General features: G+C 35.5%; 1 protein-coding gene across 14 annotated transcripts in view; it reads left to right on the top strand.

Annotated features, from left to right (window-relative positions):
• MEIS1 (Meis homeobox 1) overlaps positions 1–21,784 on the top strand; it is a 166,090-nt gene that overhangs the window by 43,706 nt on the left and 100,600 nt on the right. The window lies entirely within an intron of this gene.

Below are 21,784 nucleotides of genomic sequence, written 5' to 3'. Positions count from 1 at the left end.
CAAACTCCAACTGCAATTGATTGCATGATAATTACATGCAATTGATTGCATGATAATTACATGCAATGAGTTTAAAAGGAACTTTCTTCTGTTACTGAAGAAAGTTCTAAATCTACAATGCCCATACATTAAAAAAAATAATTTTATGTTCTTGTTTCATTCAAACATTGGACAACCAATGATTTAGCTGTTTAAAAATTTGGAAAGATTTGCTACAATAGCAAAGTTTTATGTTCAATAAAAATAGGTTTTAAATTGAGATAGTCTTCTATTTTTTGTCCAAATGCAAGTCTACATCTGTTCAGGCCATATATCTTTATATGGAATTTTAAGTATTTATTTTTTATTTATTTTTTAAAAAAATATGCTGACTTAATCACAAGTGAAACCTAGTAAAAACTGGGCCCCAGAATGGGCAAATTGTTGAAGAGTTGAAGCAGAAACGGGTAACCCCCTGACCTCTGACTTTGCTGGAAAATGATATGCAACATAAAGTTAAAGGGCCTATTTTTTTCTTTTAAGTATTTCTTCATATATGTGTTGCTGCAAAATTGGCACATTTTTCAAATTCATCCCAATTGTAACATTAAATTTCTTGTTGCATAATTTATCTTTATGAAGTGAACTCTTCTTTAAGAGTGCAGTACAAAATCTCTGTGCTTACTTTTGCTGCTAAAAATACTTAAATGATTTAATGTGTGAATAATACTGCTTTTAGTGAGGCCTTTCAAAGTATCAATATAAAAGAAAAATCCATGTGTAACCCTTTCTGCACATTTGATACCCACTTGCTTGAATTGGTTTTATGCAGATGCCCTAATGCATGCTGCAGCTCCAGCAACTTTTTTATTATCATTTTAGTTTTTCTTATTAGTGTTTCATTTCCTACTGTCATGTTCAACTGAATAGGGTTGCCATTAACGGTTGAAGTTTCTTGAATCTAACTTGATCAAGAAGATCAATATGGATCATTGGAGTACCCATAAAAAGAACCCCTAGATCTAAACTGAATTTATTTTCTTTTTAAAATCTTTTTAAAATGCTGATTGCATTTGTACAAATAAATCAGTTTAATTTGAAAAACTTCCTTCCTTGAGTAACTTTCCTGACTGAAGCTTCATTCCATTTATCACTAGTAACAGTCAATATAATAGGTGTGCATGCTCCAGTGTTTTTAATGGAGAAAAGATGAAGATAACTCTTGTGGTCCCAGTTAAGGCAAAGGATGCATTGGATTTTTATATTCACTCACTCACTCACTCTAAATGCCCCTTTATTATATTTGCATTCATATCCTGCCATTTGGCTTGGAGTGCAAGGAGAAATATAGAAAAATACCCCTGTAGCAACAATTCTGTGATGTAGGCTGGGCTGAAAGAAGATTATTGACAAAGGTTTTGCTGTACTCAGAATGATGTATAGTGATACTTCTAATTATATTGTACATTGGATAATACTGTGCACACCCACTTCTTTATTTTCTTGGCTATTTCTGGTATCTTAATAAGGTACTCCATGACTAGGTGCATGCTACAAAGAGCAAGATGTAATGAGTTACAGAATCAGAGTCAGAATCTCTGCAGAATCCTTGTTAAAGAAGTCTAGCTTTCCAAAGCAAGTCTGAATATTCTCTAGTATTTAAAAATAAAAATGAGAATATTATTTAAAAAAACTAACACAGTTGGGTAAGCTTAATTGTGCTGATTGGCGCTATGGTAGAATACCATGTAGGAAGCCAACTTTATGGAAGGGGACTTTGCGGCAAAAGATCTGATAGAGTGATTGGGGAGTAATCTGCATTCTTCTTCTTTTTTTTACTGTATGGTGGAGCAGAGCTCCATTATTTGCCTTGTCACTATGGAGAAAGAAAGATTTTCCTTCATGCATAAATTACATTGGTTGGTTTTAGAGAAAAATGTTTGGCATTTTGTAACCTTGACTTTTAATAAGCTGGATGATGATGATGATGATGATGATGATGATGATGATGATGATGATGATGATGATGATGAAAGAAATAATATGCAATTTTAGAAATCTGGTTTGGATCCAGAAGGGGACTTTTTGGAATAGAATTGAGTTATGGCATAAAGAGGAAAGGAAAGGAGGGGATATATGATCACATAAACATCCACCTTCGGATTTACAATTTCTCCTCAAAGGCCTTTTAAAAAAAACATTTTTACCCAACTAGTGTTAAAAAAAACAACTCAAAAAGGAGAACAGGCCTTGGAAGAGACGAATCTCTTTAAATCTTCTCCTATCCTTTCAGATCTTTGTTCTTGTATTCAGGAACCTTGTTTTGTATTCAAGAATGAACTTCACAAGTCACAAAGGAACATAATCTGTGATGGCATCAGGGTTTAAATCCAGGGTAAATGCTCCACAAGGGTTTCAAGGCCAAAACAGTCCAGAGACTCTCTTCCTCATATAATTCCTCAAAGCCAAAACACATGGACCAATAGCCAAACTGTTGTGAGCGCTCTACTTAAGGTTGCAATTCTTTACATATTGAGCATCAGGAAATCTATTTTCACTTGAGAAGTATTGCTTTTGAAGGGATAGTCACCCCAATTACTTTTTAGAGTTCAATCCAAAGAAACCTGACACAGTCAGAGGGGAGCTCCTGATTTGGCTTAGTTGCTGTTTTAGGTCTGTCCTTATGTAGGGGAAATTTTAGAATGAATGAGTAAGAATACTGTTTTTCCTTGCTTTGCTTCTTTCACCTACTTGAAAGTTTTCAAGGAATTTCAGCTTGTTTGTTTTGCTTCTTGGTTTCAAATACAGTTGAGTAAAAGTTCTCATGGCTTAAATATATAGCTTAAATAAATCCCTGTGTTTAATTGGATCAAATTCTTATTTGGGCATTGAAATTATTTCCTATTTATTTATATTCTATATATTTATATAATATTGTAAGACACTCAAAGTCGTTTTCAAACGAGATGGGCAGCAAATAAATTTAATAAATAAATATTCTAAAGCCTAGGCTTTCTATGTGTAATACCTAAACCCCTTCCCGTCCCTCCCCAGTTGGGCTACTAGTGTCCATGACTCAGACCTTGATATGCAACATTGTTCTTTAAAACAAAAGGAAAGGAATGTGTTTTTTTAAGAGAAAAAGCATCAGCACTGGCAGTGTTTTCTTGGCTTTTGTAGAAGTGTTCAGGCAACCTATCGGCAAAAGGCAATTTCATTTATTGTTGAAGAGAATTTCAAGGCAGTTGTTTGGAGGTTGCAAAGCTAGCAGACAGAGCTAGATGAACTGGGAAGGGAGGGGCACACATTATGTTCCAGATGACTGAGCAACGATTTATACATCAGCTCGCCTTTTTACATGAAGAAGAAAAGTAATAACAGCACAGACTCAGACATCTGAAGCAGTCAGATATCTGATGACTAATGGGATAGGTGGGAAAGAGCTCTCTGATTGGATGTCTTAATGAGCACATTTTGCACAGAGTTTGGGCAGCAGTTCCCCTTGACCTTTGCCCTTTATTGACCGAACTGACACTTCATTTTTCACATACTTCCAATTATGGCACAGCTTAAGTGTTCTTTCACTCTTTTATAGTTTGCTCCTATATGGACAACTTGAGAGTGGTTGAGATATTTTCATTTGAGCAACGCCATGGCAGTTCACTATTTAGTATGTAATCTGAAACTGCCATCATTCTGTAATTTTCCCTAAATATTTTTCTTTTAAATTTTCAGGTAACATTTTAAAGTAAACATTCAAATACATAGATAAAGCTTGTATTTAAAGTCCCTCCTTGTTGCTCTCCTACTCTGTAAATTCAAGAGTTTGAATGATACGTTATTTGTTCCCACACATCTGTTTCTCAAGAGACTCCTGTAATGTGATGCCCTAAAATGCATTTTGACTTCCTACTCTTCAAAGAGAGCAAAACATAATTGTGGCTACAGTTGTCAAGTCCTTCGAGTACTTCAAAACAGCATTGTTGTTCACGTAATTACTTAATGTGTGAATGCAAATTAAAAGTATAGGTCTTTAAAATGATGGCTAAAAATAAGTTTTTGTTCAGTGTGTTCCTATGAGTAATATAGGAAGGACTTCCTTAAGTAGAGCTTAGTTTGTTAGAGAATATCAACTATAGCTAGGGAATAATGTAGGGAATATTCTATATAGTATAGAAGCCAAATCAAGCAGTTTGTATTGTAAGATAGAAAAAGTATGATTTCAAAGGAAAAGTTAAAACTCATGACTGCAATTTTCTGTTATCGCTTCTTCAAATTTGAACATGTTTCCCACCAAGCTAATAAAAATAGGAAACTAAACTAAAATATAAACAGTGATATACCAGTAAGTACCTGCACAAATTGATCTCTAGAGTTAAAGGTTGGATATCTCTTTAATAAAACTATTGCTTAATAGTTGGAATATTTGGAAAGATCAATAACCTGTATCCAGAGAACCTTTAGAAATAGCCATATTTATTTCAAAATGTATGATGTGTTACCTACTTTATTATGTAGCCCTCTGGCACTGTAATAGCATGCATATTTTTACTGTAGTATGGTAATAAAAAGATACGTAAAAGGCAGACAAAGGTACTGTCTTTTCAATAAGGTGACCTCTGTTACCAAGTAACTGCTTTACTTCTGAGCTTATTAAAAACTAAAAAAATGAGCTTTTCATACTTCATAGGCATTGATGTGAAAATGAGCTTTCCTGTGAGTAGTTTTCTTGATCATTTCTAGAACAATTGATTAGCCAAAGAGCTGCTGTCATTAGCTGACATTGACTGATAGCAATTTGTCACAAGCTCCGAAGGTCAGCCAGAGAGGGAGCTACAGCTTGTCTTTGACTGACCTTTCCTGATGCCATTATCATACTACTGGCTTGACTAGATGTGACCCTCAATTGAAAAAGACAAGGCATCCATCAGGAAGGGGTCATTGGCTTTCTGATTATGAATATGTTCTGTAATGCCAGTTGCTTCCAACTACCTTATTTTGGGACTAAACTTCTAAATAGAGTTCTGTCTTTAAAACATATCTTTGGGTCAAGATGAAAATTCAGCTCAGCCTAAGTTATCCAGAGATATCCTTCTAAAGAACAGGGAGTTCTGATATGTTAATTTCTTATTTCTCCTGTTTATGAAATCCCCCAGAAGTATTGGAGGGGGGTATGTTTTAGGAAGGAAACAATTTCATGAACTAACCATAATTTATTTTTGTACTTTAAGACACTTGGAAAAAATAAGTTTGATTGGTAACCTCATATTTCTCCCCAAATTTCATTTACATAAAAATTAATTGCTTTTTAAAATTAAGCTATAAAAGAGGGTTATTGTTTGTGAAACAGCAATTAAAATTGTATTTTTAACCCTATTAAAATCATTTATCACCGTTAATGTATAATTAATCAACTGCTACATTTCTTTGTGATTTTACACCCTAGATCCTTACATATTATGTATCTTATGCTGTATATTGTCATGTCTATTTGTTTAGAATTAAACTAAATATTCAACATTAATTATTTTAATGTGTGTTTTCAGTATCTTATTTGCCACAGGGATATCATTATTATTCACATTTAGAGATAAAATGCTTTTCTCATACTTCAGAATGGCTTATCTTAACCTTTTCAAATGTATAGTACTAAACACTCACTAATTTTGTTCCTCTATGTTCAATTATTCATTTCATTTGTTTGATTTGCACTCCACCATAACTGAACTGGAATCTCAATTGCTATGGATAGGATAGTCATAAACTAATTCATCTCCAATAAAATTTCACCTTTCTATTATCTCACATGGCTTTTCAGGATTGTTTTTTTCAAGTCACTCTTTACAAACTCTATACTATCTAAAAAGAAACAGTAAATATAGGCACGGTAGTCCTCAGTTAGTGATTGCCTCATACACTAGAACAACTGTTCACAGTTATGATGATATTGAAAAGTAACTGCAACCAATACCTGCATTTATGATCCTTGTAGGTCTGTAAAGCAAATGAAACCTGCACTCAGAACATAAGAATGGTTGCACTTTCACTTTGCTTAATGATTGAATTGCCACTCCCAGTTGCTAAATAAATGTAGTTGTTGTGATAGGAAAGACTCCGGTATAAGAAAAAAAGATCTGGATTAGATCAATCAGATGAATTACCTGTAGAGAAAAACTGATAATCAAAAGCCATAGATTGTTGTGGGGAGAAAAATAGTAATTCTGACTACACATATAGGTATTCTTCAGGCTCTCTCTGTAATTCATTCATGCATGCATACATAGGCGCATGCACGCACACACAGAGATAAATTTAGGATATTCCTTAAGTGTAGCCTACTTTCTGAATTAGGAAGTTGAGTGAACATTTGACTTTACTGACCTTGGACCTATTGCAAATTTCTTAAGAGTCGCCCATATAAAAGAGCACGTAGGAGGATAAAATGGGACAGAGCTGACTGAATACATACCCCTGAGCTATTTGGAGGAATAGTGGGATGTAAATACAACAAACAGTTTTTGCTGACATCCTGTCCCTCTTCTCCTTTCCCCTTCTTTTCCTTTTCTCTCAGGTATATAAGTAACTAAGGTGGATATGTGAAAAATGATTGTTAAATGCATTATGTCTTTTCTGATTTTTCAGGTGACTGGTTACATTTTTAAAAAAATCACTATGCCAATATTGATAAAATCTCACGGGGATCAGAATAAATTTCTAGAATTGAAAGCAAAGTAAACATTCCCTCTTCCCAACCTTGTAAACAGCAGGGGAAAAAAATGTTTCAATTATTTATGCATAAATCTCTCAGAAGTTAGTAGGACATTCAAATAACTAATTGGAGTAAGTTGCAATAACCTTCAACTTATTTATGTAGTCACCATTGAATACGGTATTGTGATCAACATTTTTTTAAAATGATGCATATTAATTGGAAACAATATTGATTCTTCAGATATTGATTGAATTGTCATTGTTCAGGTATTGAACTTTGACTCATACAAAAGGCCAGCAAGCATGGCCTGTGCTCATGGATCATGGAAATTATACCCCAGTAACATTGCTAAGTAAATGGAAGTTTGGGTTTGGAGTGGAAACATCAGTTTCTCTCTCTCTCTCTTTTAATGATTGCTGTAGCAACAATAAAATTTGATCTTTGTTCTTTATTTGAGAGCAGAAGATGATTTTCAGCCCTCATGAGTTTTCTTATATTCTTCTGACTTTGTACTATATTTTTGTTTTTTCATCAATCTGTATTTGTAAAACTGTGTTTGAAGTTATGGCTCTTGGTTCTGCTGCACAGTCCATGGACCTACGGTAATCCGAATGCCATTCAGAAAGTGCTCTAAATAAGATAGTAAGGTGTCTCCGTTTGACAGCCATTCTGTTTATTTCATTCAGAGTATAATTCAGAATATAAAACCTGCCCTCATTGCCAAATATTTACCAAATAAGCCAAACAGAATAAGCCTTGCTGAAGCCATTCCTGCATCAATACTAACCACTCTGGATGCCTTCCCCTGGTCACTTTGTGGTTGATTGAATTTTCAGTCCCGTTACAGCCGGTGGAATCGGGATCTGCTGTTCTTCCTCCAGCAAAATCTAATAAAGAAGATGTTGCTCTGAGTTTGTCTAGGCAGACATCCTGGTAAAGACAAAATAAGGTTTTCATTCTTTTATGGTTTGGTATGAGGAGATGTTACTATGAAGACTGTTCAGCTGTGTAGTTTTGTCTAGTGAACCTTCAGTAGGAAACCTCCTTCCACAAAGATTTTAGTCTTTCCCACAGAACACACATGAGGAATATTAATTGTTGGACTTAGCCTCTGACAGAGTGATCAGAAAACCTTTGGTTTTCAAAGATAGAGGTATCAGTGCTTCATGTTGATGATACTCTTAATTTCATTTTTTTTTTTTTTGGAAAAATACTTTATTAGTTTTACCTTTAAAAGAACAACACAACTACAAGTTATGTACAACAAAAAGACAAACAGGCCTTAGCATAGGCCAAGAGGGAGAGAGAGGAAAGCCTAAGAGAGGGGAAAGGGAAGAGTAAGGGAGGAGAAGGGTAGAGCAGGGAAAACAGTTAAAATAAAACCGTATTTTGTGACTGTCTGTAAGATCCTTTCTTCTTCAAAAGTATCATCGGCGGTGCTTTTCTTTATCTCTGCTTCGGAGGCCCTCGACCATAATTTTCCTAGAGGTGATCTATCTTTGGTTTAGCCAATTATACAAAGGATTTCAATTGTTGTAATAGGATGAGGATTCTTTATTTTTTAGTGCTTGGGTTAGTTTGTCCATTTCGGCGCATTGTAAAATTTTCTGAATAACCATATGTTCAGTGGGAATGGAAGGTAATTTCCAGCACTGGGCGAATGCCAGTCTGGCTGCGGTTAAGATATGAATTACAATATACTTCGATTTTTTGGGTATTTGTTTATCGAAAATTCCTAGAAGGAAGGACTCTGGTTTGTACTCTATTTGTTCCTTGGTTATTTCCTCTAGCCAGCGTCTAATTTTTTGCCAGTACTTCTGGGTTTCCTTGCACGACCACCACAAATGGAAGAAGGTACCTTCTATGCTTTGGCATTTCCAACAATTGGGGCTCGTGTTGGGTCTTAATTTCATTTTTAATGTGTGCCTGTGTTCCCCCTGTAAAAATGACAATAAAAGTTATCTATCTAATCCCCTTGAAAAGGAATTTCTCATCTTTAAGAGCTCATAACACAATTATCTTCTCTATTTCAGAAAGCCTTGGTATCTCAGTCCAGATATTATTGCTTCCCATCCTGGGAACACAAACCTTATTTGAACTGAACATAACATGGAACATGTCAGTTCCACATTCTTATATCCACTTGAAGCTATTTGGTTACCCAAATTGTAAAGTCCATTCTCTAAACACTGTTCTTTTTGAACTATCAAAGGATAATTGGCAAAAAGCCATCTCTAAGCTGTTTATGTTTAAAGTGTATTGAGAATATGTGTGAATTCAAGAGGAGGAATTAAATGGCTTTTTGGCATCTTAGAATACGTTTGGCCCAAACAACAGTCAGCATCTGTACATAGAAAGTGCAAGAAACATGGAGCTAAATGATGGCCACCTTCTCTCTCTGCATATTAAAGCATTTTGCTGGTTATCAGCAAATGATTAAGGAAAAAAAACCCCATCTCCTTGTGACAAGATTAAAAAGATAACTTCATACACTTAACAAAAATAGTGCAAGACTGCATAGAAAAGCAGCAGCTGCAATAGGAAATATGCCTGATTATGATCAACAGACTTGCCCCAGGATAACTGTTGAGCACAAAGGGAGACAATACTTTAGAGTCTAAAAATGGAAGTATACTGAAGATAGAATCAGGATGGTGCTGCATTGACAGTCATCCCAAGTGAATTAGCCTTTGTCCTAAGGTTTCCCTCACCCCTCAGTCATTATTCCCCAAATTTAGATACAGCCTGGGTCTCTCTACATTACAGGAACCCCTTCTATTCTTAAAATAACACCCCAATTAAAAGAAAATAATAATAATCTAGGTATTAGCTAATGGTGGTGCCTTTTATGTACTAATTCCCTTGTCATGTTCCATTTTACTTTTTTGTATGTGATAACCAGGGGTGGGATTCGGACCAGTTCTATAGAACCAGTTGTTTTGATTCTGCACAGTTTGGAGAACTGGTAAATTGTGCCCCTGGCTGGCCCTGCCCCTCTCTGCCCCTCCCCTCCCCGCCCAGTCAGTCCTTATTATGCATGTGCAACGCGCGCATGCCTGACATCGCTGACTGCATTTTCCCCCGCCCTATTTCTTTTTCCCCCTCCTTCCTGACAATCAGCTGTTCTGATAATCAGCTGTGCTGGTATCCCATTTGCTGTCTTATTGCTTTGCCCAGGAGGCTTCCCTGAGGCCCAGGAGGCCCAAAAACAGAGCGTGGGGGAGGTGCTGTGTGCCCCCCCCCCAGGCTCCATTTTTTTCCTTCCTGGGCCCAAGGGAAGCTTCCTGGGAGCAAAAATGCCTCCCAGGAGGCTTCCTGAGGCCCAGGAGGCCCAAAAATGGAGCATGGGGGGGTGCAAGGCCCCCTCCGGTTCCATTTTTTGCCTTCCCTGGGCCCCAGGGAAGCCTTCTGGAAGCAAAAATGCCACCCCCAAGGAGGCTTCCCTGAGGCGCAGGAGGCAAAAAAAATGGAGGGGAGGTTGCTGCAAAGAAAGAAGCCACACCCACCCAGTCACTTGGCCACAGCCACCTAGCCACGTCCATCTAGCCATGCTCACAGAACCGGTTGTTAAAAAAATTGAATCCCACCCTGTTGATAACATCAAACTTGAGAGTGATCACAATCTTTCCTATAGAATATGTGGCTGGATTTTACCTTTACTATCTTATGATTTCATTACGTATTGTCTTATTTTGCTATACTCTGGAACAAGTTCAAAAAATGTTGTAGAACAAGTGTTTCTTTAGTCCACAATCAGAGGTTTTAGCCCAGTATTTTTCCTGGTAAGGAAAAGTATAGTGTTGTTCATTAAATCTGAATCTGAGAGATTACCTTGCCACTGTGTCAAGTGTTTTCAAAATATGTATACCTCGTTGGTGAGAGTTAAGAGAAACAGATACTGAACATATTTTTGTTGCACATCTAGTTAGTACTTTGTTCTTTCAGTTCTGGTTTTGAAACCATTTTAGTTCCTTACGGAGTTTGGTTTTAAAATTGTCTTATTGATGGTAGTTCTGTCCAGCTTATATTTCTTCGAATGACTTATCCTATGTCCTTAACCTTCTTTATAAAAAAAACTCAATACGGAACACACATACATAACATTCTGACCCAAACTCACCATGCCTAAGGCAGGACTAGAACTCACAGTCTCCTAGTTTTTAGCCTGGTGCCTTAACCACTAAACTGAACTGGCTCACGCATAGAAGCAATGAAGAAGAACACTGCTTATTTGTGACTGATTCTTTCAATTTTAATCTGTATATTCACACAAGCCATTAATGTTTCATTCTACAAAGTCTGAATTCTTATACTACATATCCATGTTTTCTTGTGCTGCTACAGGAAAAAATCAGGACCATTCCGAGAAATATGCCAATGAGGGTCTGGTCCAGCTTCTCTCCTAAAGCTTTCTATAACTCTAGACAATTTTTTTCTAGAGTTATAGAAAGCTTTAGGAGAGAAGCTTTCTATAACTCTAGAAAAAAATGTCCTTAGTTTTGTGAAGGTGCATTACCTATAGTGCCACTTAAAGAACTAATTATCAGTAAAATGTACATTTATCTCTCAGTTTAATTTATGTGGAAAATAATTTAGGGATGAGATTAAATGAACCATATATGCTTTCTTATAACCCCTTGGTGTAAAAGGAGTAATATCAGTACGACTGCATAATAAACAATACACCCAGTAATTTGGGTGCAAGAGTAATACATAGTTGTAATACTCTGCTTCTTCACTGTAGTCAAAAAAGTTTGATTTGCTTCTGAATATTCAGCTTGTTTTATGTCAAACTCAAGGGTGATTTCACTGTATGGGTATATGTAGAAATTAATTAATGATGTCAATTACAGTTTGGTGGTGGTCTTTACAGTATGCTGGTCAGGCAACTGAGAGCAGATTTTAGTTACTGCTTCCTACTTTTGGGATCATAGGAGCAAGAATGGTTTGATTCTATATTCTTTTAGATTTGAGAGACAGTTCTGCCATACATTAATGTGCTCCAGTCATAGTGGTTGTAATAGAATTGTTTAATTGCTTGACAGCACTTCTCTTTCTCTTTTTCTGTGATAACTTTTGGATTACCTACTTTGCTGAGAGCATTTGACAATCTTCATGTTTATTGTCCAATTGAATGGTGGTAACAATTGCAGCTAAGATAAACAGAATGCAAGTACTTGTTGACCTTGGCTTTTTTTCCCACATAACATTGCAGCTGATGACTGGATTGCTGTTGTACTGATAAGGGTTATAAATGATTGTTTTAAGGAAAAAAAAATATTCCCAGCAGAAAATACCACATTGCTGTGGGAAACAGCAGCTGGTTGGTGTCCTATAATTTACATAGTTCACCTTCATTTAGGCTGTGGGAAAAAAAGAGAAGAGTTTCCTTTTTTATGACATTCATATCTTTTGCAAACATGGATTCCTGTCCCCTTCACAAACTTTCTGAGGAAATTATTTACAATCCAAAAATAAAATCAGGAAGAGGCCAGTCCTATTTTATGGTATTATATATCACAAATAAAACATTACTCTGTCTTCCTCTTTTTTAAGTATGGCAGGTGCCCAGATCTTGGGATTTATGAAGAAGTACAATATGTTCAAAACTGAAGAGACCGTAATAGGTGTACATGAGTGTAATTAAGATATTGGAGTAATAAAACTAGCAATTGGACTGCACTTAAGGCTTGCCTAAGTGCATAAGCTACTAGCAAATGCAAGCAAGAGAGCATTTGCAGAATTTGTCATTTTTCAGTGGGAAACAAGGCCAGGGGCTAGTGAGATCTGCCCTCTCTGTTATGAGTTGATTGGCTAAGGTTAACTTAGAGAAGATAAATAGTACACAGAGGCAGAGAGTTCTATGAATGAATCCTAGAATCCTATTGCATATGAATATCATTCAGATCCCATCCTAAATTTTTCCAGGGTAAAACTTGTGGGATCTTAATCTGGGAAGGTTTTCATTTAAAAAAACAAAACAAATCACACTAATGATAATATCTTACATCTTGAAACAGGAATGTTACCAATAAGGGAGAAAATTTGTAGCTCACGGTTGAAATGGGAGGGCGGGAGGTTCCTTGGTGCTCTCTGAGCCTGGTTGTTTTCTTGCAGACATTTCATTACCCAGACTAAGTAACATTATCAGCACTGATAATGTTTGGGTTTGGATAATGAAACATCTGCAAGAAAACAGTCAAACTCAGAGACCACCAGGGACCTTTCAGAGGAGTGCTATACCAAAAAATGTCTCTGTGAAGAAACGTCCTGAGTATAGTACATTTCTTTGTACATGTGAAGGCTAGAAGGTGCCAATTCTATGCTGAATTATAATATATAAAAAGTAATTAAAAACTGTAAGAGGGTGATTTCATAAATATATAACCATCAATATTCATTTTATGTTTATATTCCCTTGATCTGCCACCTTTTTTTTTTTTTTACTTAAACCTGGCATATTTATAAAAATCGGTTATTTTGTTCTAATCTCACTCAATGTAGCTTTGTTTAAGACTGGATTACATATTTTATCAGGATTTTATTTTATCAATTCAGTTTCTAGAACAGATGTGTTAAACTGATTTGGCCCACCATAGAACCGGAGTTGTGCTGCAGGGCTGTCCCAGAGACGGTGAGGGACCGGCCCATGATGCCCCAACCCATCCCAGCCATGCCTATCCAGCAGGCTGTGATGACTGGGCCATGCCCACTCTGGCCCCCAAGGGCAAACAAAATCCTGATACTGCCCACAATGGGATCGAGTTTAAAACCCCTGTTCTAGAACTACAGGCATAATAGAGCCAGATCGTAGTGTAACATTAAAAATATGATTCAAAAGTTATAGTTAAAGTCATGTTTTATCCCATGTGTAATACCCTCATAATATTTCCCATAATATTTTTATCTACTCTGGCTTAGCATAAATCAGGTGTTCTATCTCTAAATTTAATTTAGAGATAGAACAACACTTTTATTCTTGCTTTTGTGAAACCATTGGAAACTGGCAAAAGTTATCTTTTTTTACTGAATCTCATCTAATTTACAGATAGATCCCAATCAATCTTCTGCCCATTTTGATTTTAGCATGCTTCCAGCATGTATGTTGTTCTGAAAACAGAAAACAGGGATAATTCAAACTTGTACTTCATATAGCAATGTATTTTGTGCTTGAACTGTATTTTGTTAAAAATGACTGTACAAGGCCTAAGTTAAGTGTAGAGCTGACCTTGGCTGATCCTTAAAATTTAAGCATGGTCAAACTTGGATGAAAGACATCCAGAGAATCCCAGGGCTATAGTGTAGATTGGAAAGCTGAGGGGAAAAAAACTGAGAAAGAAAGGTGATGACAAACTATTTCTGTATAGCTGCCAAGAAAACTACATGGATGTCTCCATGTAATCACTAGTACTTGTGTTGGCCTCAAGGGACTTTATCTCTATACTGCAACCCTACAATAATTTATATTTTACCTTTCTATAGGAATTGTGCATAAAATGAGACATGGGCTTTTTGTTAACTTTATGGCCAACTGCCAAGTTTGATGCCTTTTCTCATAGAGTCTGTGACATTAAGATATCTTTTTGTTTAGCCATCATTTTTGGCACAGGGCATTGATTAAGGTCCTAACGTCCTGAGAAGGCATTTTATAATTTTGATCTTCATCAGATTTTTGTATGTGTGTGCACGGTTATTTATTGCAGCAGGTCTATACAGTTTATATTTACATTTGTAGCATCTGAAATTATGTTTCTTCCCTTCAGATTTCATCACACATTTATTTGCTTAGTCTTACTTCTGCACTTCATTTCACTGGTATGTTAACTCTTCCTTTCCAAACATTATAGCTCTCTCTTACAAAATTACTCCCGTTAAGATGTAGTCTGATTTAAAATAAACTCCATTATCATCAGTCATAGTTGTATTGAAGCCAAATTGCAATGTATGTGTTGAATGACACAAAATATCAGGTTTTCTGTGTACCTGTTTATGGGAAAATTTACTGAGAGGCTTTCTTTCTTTTTGTCTAGAGGTTTATAAGGATAATTTCAGTAGCATTAGATTATTTTTCCAATCTTCCTTCATTATACTGTTTCTAGCATTGTGTGTTACATTGTATTTTTATTTATTTATTTATGTTACTATTATTACTATTTCTGTCCTTATTTTTGGGGTCTCTGTATTCATTATTAAAGGCTGTATTCCCATTGTGGTATATCTTCACCCACTCTGGTATATATGTATGTGTATATGTAGATATATTCTGTGTACATGGATGTATGTATTGAATGTGTATGTGTGTATGTATGTGAATTAATTAATTCATATAGATATAGATAGATTCATTCATTTGTTTATAGATAGATGGATGGATAAATAGATATTCATTCTATAGTTTATAGATATAAAAGTATTCCCAAATAAGTTATTTCTAGCATTATAGTTTTTGTTAATACAAAAGCTAATAAACATAAAAAGTATTAGGGGCTTTGGTTAATTGATAGTTGTTTAGATCAGATGCAGGGAAAGTAAGAAAAAAAAATGAATGTCAGTCATGTATAACTTCCTAGGTCATATGATCAAATGGAAAGTGGCTTGAATGGAGTTGTATGCCCTTAAACTCAATTTTATTACCACAGGTCATGGTTTATGCATATTTTAAAAGTTGCTGAATGTAATTTATGTGTTTATTTCAGTTTACAATTTTTATACATTTTAAAAACTAAATTAATACTTTCTTAACTAGATTGGACTTAATTGTTAGGGGTTTTGTGGCACATTATGAGGTTTCCTCTACCTGTCAAGGCAAAGCACAAAAAGTCTTCAAGGAGAAAAAGAGCACAAATGGCTTTATGGTAGAAAAGTTAAGGTGCCATTATGAAATAATTCCAGTTATTCCTGTTTCAGATATAGACTCTATTTATAGAGGAATCAAGATTGAAATGTTTATATATGTTCCTCCATTTCAAGCAGAACAATAGGCTAGTTACCCTTTCTTCCTCCCTCCCTCCCTCCCTCCCTCCCACTCCCCCCCTCTCTCCCCCTCCCTTCCTTCTTTCTCTCACACACAGTTGGGACCTAGGTTGGGTTTTTTTTTGTGTGTGGATGGGTCTACACTATCCAGAAATTATCCAAAGCTGTGTCTGGTCTGACAATGTAAAAGCAATTAAGAAATTAAACATTTTTTCATATTTTACTAGGACAGAAGAAGAAAGGAGGTTCAGGGTTGCATATTTAGACTTCCCTTTTACATGTTAAAAAGTGATTTCTTCAGGAAAGTTTTTGCTGCACATGGAGGACCCCTTAGTAATCTTTTTAAATTGCAAGGACAACCTCCATAAATTGAAACAGTTTCCACTTCAAGAGAGCTTTTATCTTCTGGCCTTTTAGCTCTGCTCTATTTTTATTGCTATGTTTTGTTTATAGTACTTCTATCTATGTGATATTCTTTGATTATCTGCTTGGTCTTTGGTACTTTGTTGATCTCTGAATTTATTTGATTCATTTTAAATTGTGTTCTTAATTGTGTGATTTTATTTATGTTGAGCATTAGTTATAGGATGACTAAAAATTGTAGAAGTCTTTTAATCTTTGTGGAACAAAAAATATTCATCGGATACTTTTTGTACTCCTGCTTTGCATGAATAACGTTTGAGGAAGGCTGTAGTAGGATTCAAGGTGACTTAAGATAAAACTAATTTAAAGGTTTAGTTTTATGGTGTGAGAGTAAAGGGTAGAGGAATTTTGGGTAAACGATACCTAACAGAGTTAGGTTTCCCCCTTAAGAATTTAATTTTGTCTGCATCTTGGTAGATAGGAGCTCTTAATTCATCTTTTATGGACTTTAAGCTAGCCTCAGAAGGTTATATGTGTGTGTGTTTCTATATGTATATGTGTGTATGAATATAATATACTAATCTTGGAAGAAGGCCATAGTAGACCATTTCCTTGTTGGGATGTACCAAGTTGAAGTCAGATTGAAGGGGACTTCATTTTACTGAAATTTACTGCATGATATAACTATATAGTAAGTAAGAGATAGTGTAGTGGTTAAGGTACCAGGCTAGAATCTGGGAGACAGTGAGTTCGAGTTCTGCTTAGACACAAAGTCAGCTCTGAGAACTTGGGCTAGTCTACTTCTCTCAACCCTTGGAAGAGGACAAGGACAAGCCTCTTCCAAACAATACTGCCAATAACACTTCAGGGACTTAACCAGACAACTGCCAGGAATCAAGACTGACTAGAAAGCAGATAGACAAAAAAAGTTAGTAGCTGGTTCTTTGGAGTTTTAAAAACTGTGAAAACTGAGCTTATAAAACTTACTAATCTAATGTAATAACACATTATGGAAGGTTTCTGAACAGTATTACTAAACTTCTCAGTAGAGAAAGAAATGTTCTTACAAAGTAGATAGTTATATGCGGATATCTTATAGCTGAAATAAAATTATAAGAAATATTTTTTTTCTACAAGTGACCTGTTTTTTTCAATCAACATTTCAACGATACTCTATTTTATTTGGTAGCTAGAATTTTCATAGATACTGTGTACAAGATCCTTTTATTACTACACCAAGTTAAAAATGTCCATGTTAGCTTGTGGTCAAAAGTTTTTAAAATGCATTTGTTCAAGATTGCGTCAAGTATTTATTTATTTATTAATTATCCCATCTTTATCCTCAAAGTAAAGATGGTATACATGACTCCCTAATTTTATCTCCATATCACAACCCTGGTTCTGAAAGAGAAGACTGGCCCAACTCTGCCATTGACCTTTGTTAGACAAACAGAACTTCAACCTGGATTTCTTTTGTAAACATTTTTGTAGTTTTGTGTTCTTTTCAGTAGTTGTAACCACCATTGCATATCATTGTATTTGATGGAATGGAGAAGATACTTTCTAAGCAATGCTCACAGAGAGGCACCATGGTCTGGTCATTTAAGATTTAAGGGATAAATGTAGAAAGAGAATAATAATTCTAGTAGCCAAGAATGGAGTGTGAATAAGAACTCCTGTTAAGAGGAAAAATAAACCTCCCATAAGCTCTGCAGGAGAAAGAAAAGAAATGACAAAAAGACCTTGTGTTCTTTTTGTTAATCAAGATGAATCCAGAAAAAAGAACTTCATTCTCAGTTCGGTTGGTACCATGCAAGCACACAGATTCAAGACCTGGCTCTGAAACAATACAAAATTCACCTGTAAAAGTGCTCATAATTGGAAGTTAATTTACTCATTTGAACAATGTACATAGCCACCTCTCTTGAATAGTGATCCTAGGCAGCTAACAACAACCCTCAAAAATAATTTTAAAAAATAGAATGGCATAATGTGCAAAAATTTCCCAATAATTGCCAAACTTTTTATTCAGCAATGTGCTGTCTTCTGTATTGCTACATATTTGTTAGATTAATACATTTTAACATGTTTCAGTATTTCAGATTTGGTTTTGGGCTGCATTCATATATCCAGAACCATCAGCTGCAATAGATTGGCCCGTTCCATGAACAGAACTGGTTTCCATTCACCATGGGGAATTTGGAAACATCCCCCTTCTCTTAAAACCTGCTCAGTTTTGGCGTGGATTTCCTTAAGGAGTTTGTAGGAGGAAGGATAATGTAGAGAGGTTGCATATGGTCACTTAATCTTGGGGTCATGTGACCACCTTTTGCAGCTTTCTGACAAGCCAAGTCAATGGGGAAACCAGATTCACTTAACAACCATGTCACTAATTTAGCTGCAGTGATTAGTCACCACATTATAAAAAAGATGTTGAGACTCTAGAAAAAGTGCAGAGAAGAGCAACGAGGATTATTAGGGGACTGGAGACTAAGGCATATGAAGAACAGTCACAGGAACTGAGCTTGGCTAGTCTAGTGAAGAGAAGGACCAGGGAAGACATGATAGCAGTCTTCCAATATTTGAGGGGCTGCCACAGGGAGGAAGGGGTCAAGCTATTTTCTAAAGCCCCTGTAGGCCAGACAAGGAATAATGGATGGAAACTGAACAAGGAGAGATTTAACCTGGAAACAAGGAGAAACTTTCTGACAGTGAGAACAATCAACCAATGGAACAGCTTGCCCTCGGAAGTTGTGGGAGCGCCATCACTTGAGACCTTCAAGAAGAGATTGGACTGCCATTTGTCAGAAATTGTGTTGAGTCTCCCGCCTGGGCGGGGGGTTGGACTAGATGACCTATAAAGTCCCTTCCAACTCTGATTATCTGTTATCTGATTCACTTAACAAATGTGGCAAGAAAAGTCGTAAATCTTGGCAAAACTCATTTCACACATTTCTCATTTAGCAACATAAATTTTGGGCTCAATTGTGGCCGTAAGTTGAGGATTACCTGTATACACTTGGTCTGGTAATGTTTTAAAGAAGAGTCTTAACAAATATTATAAGTTGGCTAAATTCAGTTTAAGACTTTAGATTAAAAATCTTATTTTAGTGTAAGACTTTAAAAATAAATTCTGTTTCTAAAAGCATTTGGTACTTTTATTTTTTGACACACACCCCCCCGCCCCACAAAAAAAAACCACCTCACAATTTTGAGTTTCTGTCCTGGAGATTGTTTGTGTATTTGTCCCTGATAGTACTTCACAGAAAGCGACTGATGGACCTTCCCAATATGGACGGAGTGTTTATGGATGGAACAAACTGTGATGTAGGCTTGGAGGCTGATTGGAAGCTTTGTGTTAACAACTGGTGAAAAGCTTGACCGTTAAGTGACCTAGGTCAAACAAACCCCCAACTGAAGGGTGCTGTTTTGACATGGATACCTGCTTGGCTAGGCACAACTGAGATAAAAGTGAGGATGAGGAAAAAAACAACAACAAAAACCCCAAACAAAATAAGCACTACCAATGCCGAGTTTTTATTAAAAAGCAACAAATAGAAAGGCTAGTAACAGGATAACACTGTGTATCTCTTCTGTATATCATTTATTTTCTATATCATTTGCCCAGACCTAATAGTAGCATTTATTTAAAAGCATCACTTGCTTTTTAGCTATTGATGCAGATGGTTTGTTAGAAGATTGTCTCTTGCTTAATAGTTGTAATGTGATACTACTTTCAGTTTAGAAAAGCAGTGAATTAACAGTCTAAAAGCTGCCTTGATTGAAGTGTTTGTTAAAATAAAAGATCTGGCATCCAGAAGTAGTGAGTCTACTGTTGATTACTCTCACAACTTGTTTTTCTTAGAGGTTTTTGCATTTAAAAACCAAGCATATAATGGGGTGCTTGGTTTGTATCATAGTAGCGCACATGTTCTGGCAAGTAATTTTGACAGGAAGCTTATTATGCCTATTCCAAACAATGACTCTTCTATCTTTATCTCCCCAATTCATTGCTAGCCACAGAAAGTCTTAACCTCAACTTTTTTCTAAATAAAAAACTTTCTGTTCCTAACTACTAAATTTAGTTTATATCTACCAGTTATCTACCAGCAACAAAAAGTTATTTCAAAACATTACATACCATTTGTGTTCTATGCTAATAACAGCATCTGAATGTTTTTCTACTCCAAGTTGGCTCATCCATATTCAGGTATTAATTAACTTGTAGGTCAACTACAAGTTTGGCTAATTCATAATTAGTATGATGTTTTCGTAAGTTCTATTCAAGAATATTTTCAAAATGTGTGTTTATTTGGAAATGGTATAGCAATTTACTAATGTTACATAGCTCTTTGAGTAAAAATTAAGCATTGTATTATAAATTAGTGATAATAGATTTTAGATATATGCAAGCTTTTCCTACCTACCTAACAAGTATTTAACAAGCCATTTATCTTACTGCAAATCATTCATGAACTATCAGGCGATACAGGTCTGCCATGCTCAATCAGCTGGTCAAATTGAAATGATAAAAAGTCCCCAGATATCAATGAACCCTGAATAAGCATTTGTTAAGGGAAACATTTATAACTGATACAAAGTAAAAAGAGAAAGTCTTCTTCAAGGTGAGCTTGACTTCTAATGACTTCATAGATGTGTTCATGTAATTTTCTTGACAAGAATACAGAAGTAATTTTCAGGCTTCTGGGATATTTTACTCCAGTTCAGAGTTACTTTCAACTCTGGTGGCATCCCATTCAATTGACCAGAGTTATTGAGAGTTGAGTGACATATACATTTGATAAATGATGATGATGATTAAACATTAGCCAGACCTGGCCCTGCTTAGTTTTTCAAGATCAGCTCTAACTAATTGTTTTTATGGATCTTTCATCAAGGTGAGTAAGGAATTCAAAGTATATCTCCAAATGTTAGATTTAAGAGAAGGACTTGTGCCTCTCTTTAAAAACAAATCTTGTCCCTTACCAAATAAGTACCATAGATAATATCTAGGATTAATGTTTAGAAAATTATGAATAGGGCTTGCTATCCCTTTCAAATAACTGGGAAGCAGTAACATTCAAACTTTAGTGAGGATATGAATGTGAAACATAGAAAAATAGTGCAAAAGGGAAAGAATAAAATGCATAAGATATGAACCTCTCAGGAGAAACCATTATTGGATATTAAGCATTTACAATCTTGGCGCCACATTAATAGAATATTAAAAATACTATGGAACTTAAGATAATTATAGAGGAATGTATAGAGCATTTCCAAAATCGGATTTAGTTCCTTATAAGATACTTTATTTCTTTTCAGCATACAAATATAATATACAAATATATTTCACGTAAAGGTAGGTTTCAAATAAGAATTAATGGGAATTAAAATGAAATGCCAAAATGAAGTACCAGTGTTTACATGTGGATAATTAAATAAAGGAATGTTCAAGTCCACTAATTTGCAAATTTAAAAATACAAATACAAATTTTCCAAACAGCTAATAAACAAATATCTTATTACATCCAAGACCAGACCCTAAAAGTTAAAACAACCAAATGCAATTTGAGAATATAACAAAACCCTGTTGATTAGATAATTTTGTTGTCAAATCTGAACATAGGGAAGTCATATCTCTTGAGTGCAAAATTAGCCATTGTATAGTTGATTTCAGGATGCTTATCTTTTAGGAAAAAAATTAAATACCATTGGTCTCAATGGCCAGACAGTCTCCAAATGGCCACACAAGGAACA

This window comes from Notechis scutatus, chromosome 1, assembly GCF_049901735.1.
Source record: "Notechis scutatus isolate UNSWTSFEM ecotype Mainland chromosome 1, rNotScu1.2, whole genome shotgun sequence".
NCBI classification, from domain to species: domain Eukaryota; kingdom Metazoa; phylum Chordata; class Lepidosauria; order Squamata; family Elapidae; genus Notechis; species Notechis scutatus.
This window is presented reverse-complemented; position numbering and strand designations above follow the sequence as displayed.